We start from the raw sequence: 6,000 nt of genomic DNA on the forward strand, positions 1-6,000 counted from the left end.
TAGAGCTTATTTCTATTATTTACTATGTCAAAATATTTCACTATCATCCGATTTACATGTGTTCTGCAATTTTCAGTTCTTTATCTCTTTTGGTAAAAATATCATAAAAAAAAGGAAAAGTTTAATTTTCACATTAATGGAAAAATGTAATTGCACTTATTAACTCAAAATATTTGTATATTTTCGTATTATAAACTTTGATTAATTTTCTGTTCATTTTATTATTTAGTTAGAAAATTCAAGTGAATTTCCAGAGTAAGAATCCAGCGGCATTTTTGTTCTAGATTTAAACTTTTATTTAAATATGAGCTACATTTTAAATTATACAAATTCCGTTACAGACCAGATAATATATTTTAGAATCACATAACGTATACTCATTAGAATAGTTGTCAACGTTTAAAATGAAATGTAATATATTTTAATGTCCTTTTAAACATGTTTAGTTTTTGACAGATTCATGTTATTATATTATCCATTGTAGGAAATTAAATTTACCAAGATTTTTATTATAATATTTATTAATAAAAATCAATTATTATATATAATTTATATGGTTGTTAGTTATTTCAGGTAAATAAATAAATGGAAATTATTTTTATAATGTGCTTTATCCCACATAAATAAATAACATTTTCATACAATATTATAAATAAAATATGATGTAGGATGTACAGAGTGCGACAGTAAAGTGTGCAATTTTGAAAACGCTGCAAAATTAAATCTTATCAAATTTTCCTAATTATAGATACTTTTACCACCTTAAACTATCTGAAGAAAATTAGTTGTGTTTTTAACTAGATGTTGGTAATTGTAATGGAAATCAGTTGGTGATAGTACTGCGCTTACCTGTAAAAAAGTTTTATTAAAACAATATTAAAGCTTTGAAACAGTCGATCCTATAAGAAGTAGTTCAAATCCCAATGGGAATACTGACGTATGTGGTGAATAACTTCATCATTCTTCTGCAAAAATGTCTAAACCAAGACATATCTACGTCATCTTATTAGAGCTGAAAGTTATAAGGCATTAAACTGAATTAACTTAAAAAATTATAAATAATTTTCTTAAATAGTTTTTTGTTTGAAGTTTTTTTGGTGGTAGAAAGATAATTTGGAAAACTTTATAGAATTACTTCTTACAACGTTTTCAAAATCGCATACTTCTCTACCATAAACTGTGTGTGACATGTTATGTTATTTTTTTAATATAGAAATAAGTAACTAATGAAATTTAATTAAATATGACAATGAATGGTTATGTAGTGTAACACAGAACTGACAACAAATCCATTTATAGTAAATATTATGTTTGTTATCCCATGCATTTCACCCACAACTCTCTCTGAACGTTGTAATGAATGAGTAATAATAATAATATTACTAATATTCATAATCAATCTAGGTATTATCAACATGGATAATGTTTTAGATTTTGTATTTATATTTTTATTCATTTCTATTAATAATACTAGCCGTTAGCCGCCCACTTGAAGTACAACACAGAATATACTTACTTAACTCATTTGCATATCTCTCACCGTGTGCTTTTGACCCCGTTACGCCCTCATAATTTTCAAGAGATTCCGCTTAAAAAACTAAAAAAAACTTTAAATATGTCTCAGGAAATAAATATAAATTACAAGAATCATACAGATAGACGCTTAAATTATTTTAGTTTCAAGTTTAAGTCAATAATCTCAGTTTTTAGATCCATTTAAGTAATACGATTTTTCGATCTCTTATAATCTTTTCACTCTTCCCGTACCAAATTCCAACAAAATTAGCCTTAGGAATCAGGCAGACAGATAGGTTGAGTAACAAAGTTACTTTAAAATTTGAAGTAGCACACTTTCAAATCTTAAAATTCTTACGAAATTTTAGACAATTATCTCTGTTCAAATCGTTGGATATGAATAATAGATTAAGCAAAGGTTTCGTTTTGAAAATATTAAAAATGTATTTAAAAAATATTTCTTATAAAACTTTGATGAAAGACAGTTCTTTCATTATCAAGATATTTGGTAAAAAAATTTTAATATTCTTGTGTTCATATGCTATTTATGAGCGTTTATTTTTAATTCTATAGACAAGCACATGCAGATTTATGCAAGGGGGTACATACTAAATTATTTTTGAAACATTAATTATACACCCTATATACCAATTTTATATTTCTAGAGTCATGTTATATAATTAAATAATAATATTAAAATAATAATATAGTTTATAATTTTTGTAATGAGTAGTTGTTTATTAAATTATTAATTGGTTACTGAATTAATCAGTGCCGTATTTACAATTGTTTTTGCCCGGATTTTTATAAATTTAAAATTATAAATTTTTAAAAGGAGTAAATTTGTAAATTTAAAAAATCAGTTCCAATTAATGACTAATTCAATCAAAATAAATGCTTTTTAAATTTATTATTACTTTATACAACACATAATTTAAATTTTATAATAATATATAATATAATATATGTAAGATCAATATAATAAATATAAGGTAATATAAGATCAATTTCTTTAATTATTCAAAAAACTAAAGAGTTGAACTGACCTTGCAGCATTGTAGATCGAAGTTTGTTTCTGCTTGATGGACGAATCTAGAGGGCCGCCTAGTCTGCCTAAATGGTAAATGCGGCACTGATCATAATGAATTGATTTTAGAAAATGTATTTATAATATTATCTTTCTTTAATTATGGCCGTTAATTGAATGAAAAATGATATTTTTTATTTAAGAAAAAATTAATTAAAACGCGAAAAAGGAGATAATAATTACGATATTTTTGTTAATTTTTTTTAGTTTTAAAAAAATGGTAATATAAAAAGTGAAAAAGTAAATAATAATTATTTTAAAATAATTTTTTATTGTGGCAAATAAAATATATTTTTAAATTTTTAAAGAAAATGAAATAAGACTTATTTAAGTATCTAAAAATTCAATGCATGGAATTGATGGAAAATCTTTCGTTAAAGACCACAACTATGACCAACATTCAACACAAGCATTAAAATGTATGTCATGTTTCTGTTTTTGAATTACTTACGTGACCGTTCCACGCAAATTGAATTTGAAAATTAAGGTTTTCCTCGGTAAGATAGAGAACGGGAAATTATATCGTAAGTGTAAAGTATATCATCACAATAAAATGTTATAAATATTGTGGAAGCGTTGCTTTTTTTTCCCATCGTTTCCACTATATTTTGATATACGTTTTACAATTAAAAATCTAAATCAAAAATATATGGTAGAGTAAACATATCTAATATCGCTCAGTAAAAGTATCTGTTTATTCCAATTAACTATGAAGGTAATAATTTCAAAAGACGTTTTATTCAAATATAATTGTTCGTAGATACTTAAATTATTATGCGTTTACATTTGCTAGTATTTTTTTCTTATACATTGACTTATTGTTAATATATTTTATTAAGTAATATTATTTTTTTATATATATGTATTAATTTATGGTATTTAATTTATAAGAATACATATATTTTTCCGTCCATTGTCCAATATTGTGATTTTCTTAAAATTATTTATTTAATATGTACAAATTTTATATATTTTAAGAAACTTTCGAACATAATCAGTAAATTTAAAAAAAACAAAAACCTATCATTTTAAAAAATACATTTCTTATCTAATTATACAATAATTTGCAGAAAAATTGTTGGAAGGTAGTTTACTATAAAATAACAAAAAATTTAACGATTTTTTTTTTTAAATATTTACAAAATTACCGAAATATAATAATCGAAAGCAACACACATTTGAAAACAAGGGAGGCACTTCTTCCATAAAACTAGTTTAAATCCTTCTTCTATTTTTAAAAACTTTTTTTGGTTCCAGAAAATTATACTTTCTTCAAAATTGTAGACAAAATTTAGTTTAGATTTTATTTATCAACCATTTTTCAAGAATTATTAAATACGCTAAGATTACCCGAAAAAAATTCAAATAAATAGGCTTTAAGAAAATTTAATAACATGATCGCCCCTACGTCATAGTGTTGTTGGCGTAGGCTTTGTATTGGTCTGACTGCTGATAAGTAGATTATTAACAATTTTCAGAATCAATTAATAATATTTTACAAAACCACCGCTGTTTGTACCTAATTAATAACAAAAATTCATATAATAATAAATCATAATTTGCTCATTAGCCCATGTAATAGCCATCATTAACTTAATAATTTTAAAAATGAAATAAAACTACATAAATTCATGTATTATTGAAAATGAGTCCTACAATGTATATTCATTCACCAATAAGCGTTTGTTTCATTAAATCAACAATCATTGATTACTAAATTAAGTAGTCCCAGACATACTCTCTACAGGTTTTATATAAGAAAATTAGTTCAGCATTAATGCATAGTATAATTAAGAATTACATAAACTCACGAAGAGTTTCTCTTATAGAATTTAATGCTATTCTGGCTTCAACTATATCCAATTAGCACCTGAAGCCGCTTAAAGAGAAATGACATTAGCAAAGAATGTTCATAAATAAAATTAGTATATAACAGAGTCAACAAGTTAATAACATTAGAAAAATTTTTAATATTCTAATCTATAATTCAATACTTTTTTTACCTTTTTTTAACGCTTTTTTAAGGGTTTGATTTTTTTCTTTTGGTAATGTGGTGATTGAAATTGGTTCAAATGCAAATTTTTTGTGAATGGTGGTCGAAGTACTACACTTTGATATGCATATTTATTTTTGTACTCATAGCTGTTATTCTTAGCTAAATATTTGAGTCTATAATTATAACTAAATATTTAAGTCTGTAACTGAAAACTGGAACGATTTAAACGGCTTTCCCTGCGTACCTAAAAATTTGACATTTTTGCCTGTATTCAAAAGTATGTATTATTGTGAGAAATAATTAAACATTAGTTTTTATGTCATGTTCATTGCATAACAATAAATGGTTACAACGTCAAATATTTCCATATTGATTAAAAAATATTTCTATATGAATATTGTGATTTTTTTGTTCTATTGTTCAAAGACTGACGTTTTATACAATTTCATTTCGAATCTATCAATATTTAAATATATCGTGATACGTGAACATTTTTTTTTAATTAAATGTTCCTGGCTGCAGTCAGTATATTCACTTTAGGTAGTTGTCTTTCTATGGGCATATCGACAGAAAATTCTAAATTTGTGTATAGTTATTAGGAATATAATAATACATTAATCAAAAAAATTTGTCGATTGACCGTCTCTAACTCGAGTTAAATACAATTAAAGTTAGGATAATTAACATGGAGAGCATAGAAAAGGTTGCGTTTTGTTGTGTTTTTAAGAAGTTTTTTAATTCTAGAAAAAAAACTAGATTTAAGATATTTTCAAAAAACTAACTGAACATTCATGAATTTGTGCATGTGAGTTTAAAAAAAAAATCAAAACTATTGACCGCTTCATTCTTGAGATATTTACTCAAAGGTATTTAAATTTGTTGTATAATAAAAACAATTATATTTAGAGTGTAAGTAGTGTAAGAGAGATGTCTATTATATACAGAATTATAGATGCTTATTATCATGCTATTATCATACAGAATACGTGATAAATTGACAGTCGAGTAAAAATCATGTTAAAATTAATACTTTTTGAGTGTGCTAAGCATATCTATACGTACATACCACTGCTGTATGATGTAGTACACTATTTTTACAATATTTTACAAAGACAAATACTTTAATCTTCAAACATAAAATATTTAAATCGAAAAAGAATAGATTTATTACAATATACAACAGGATCAAAAAAATATTATGCTGCCTGTTTCCACATGTTAATTTAAGATAATTTGGATGTCTTGGAAGCGTTTATTATATAAAACCAGGATAAAGAAGGGGTAACTGCCCTCCCATCTAAAGATTGAAAGCAATATAACCAAATGTGATATATCTAACTAAAAATATTTATAGTAAGATATATCGTATATAAGTACCGACCAATTTATCGAATTCAAAAGT

Source organism: Chrysoperla carnea, chromosome 4, assembly GCF_905475395.1.
Source record: "Chrysoperla carnea chromosome 4, inChrCarn1.1, whole genome shotgun sequence".
NCBI classification, from domain to species: domain Eukaryota; kingdom Metazoa; phylum Arthropoda; class Insecta; order Neuroptera; family Chrysopidae; genus Chrysoperla; species Chrysoperla carnea.